The following is a 926-nucleotide window of genomic DNA, read 5'->3' on the forward strand; positions in this document are numbered from 1 at the left end:
AAGCTGTCAGAGTGTGCATTCCAATCAAGTCGTGCCGACTTGTATTCGAATTCGGCATTCACCGCTTTTTCAAACAAAGACGGATGCACGCGGAAGACTTCCTTTTGGGTCACGCCAGTGCGGTGGCCTTCCATAAAGTCGGTCACTGTGACCGCCTCCAAAAGGGGGATCTGCTGCCATCCCGGCAATGAGAGTGCGCATCTCTTGGACAAAGCCCGCCAATTCCTTGTTGCCCTGTCAGGCGGCAAGGAAACGCGATCACACGCAATATGCCTGATTAGGCGGCGAGAACACTCGTGTAAGCTGCAATTTCAGCTTTGCCTAGGAGGGAAACGCAGCTCCGACCGAAGTACCGCACGTCAGTGCCCAATCTCGCGCTCGACTACCGAGCTTTGAGATGGCTAAAGTTACGCGCTGTTGTTCGGTCTTGATCATGGCGGATGCGATGGCCATCTCGTCCTTTCTCACCCAGAGCAGAAGATTCTCTTCATCCTTCCCCTTAAAGACCTTAATGCTTGCCATGAGCGGCTTAGGGCGGAGAAATCATCCGTCAACGACGGTGGCGTCATTGACGCAAATTATGCAGACATCATCTGCTGCAGGTGCTCTAGCAGTGCGTTTTCGTAATTAAAAACGCCTCTAGACTCGCACCGATTGCGTCGGGTCCTTGCACAGCAAGGCGTTGCACGCCCTCAAGGCCAAGCAAGGACATCAGCTTGTTAAGTCCGTCATGCATGCCCTGCGGCAAAGAGGGGAAACGTCAATCCTCACAGAGTATCAGTCTAAACGACTCAGGTGTACATTGACTACATGTGCTACCATGTGCAGCGTGGCTACCGTAGCTTTGCGCATAGAGGAAGCGAAATTTAGGTCACCGACCTTTCGTTTTATACTTAGAACAAGTACGAGTTAGCAGATCGCAATCC

The sequence above is a fragment of the Plasmopara halstedii genome (genome assembly GCF_900000015.1).
Source record: "Plasmopara halstedii genome assembly, contig: Scaffold_322, whole genome shotgun sequence".
Classification (NCBI taxonomy): Eukaryota; Oomycota; class Peronosporomycetes; order Peronosporales; family Peronosporaceae; genus Plasmopara; species Plasmopara halstedii.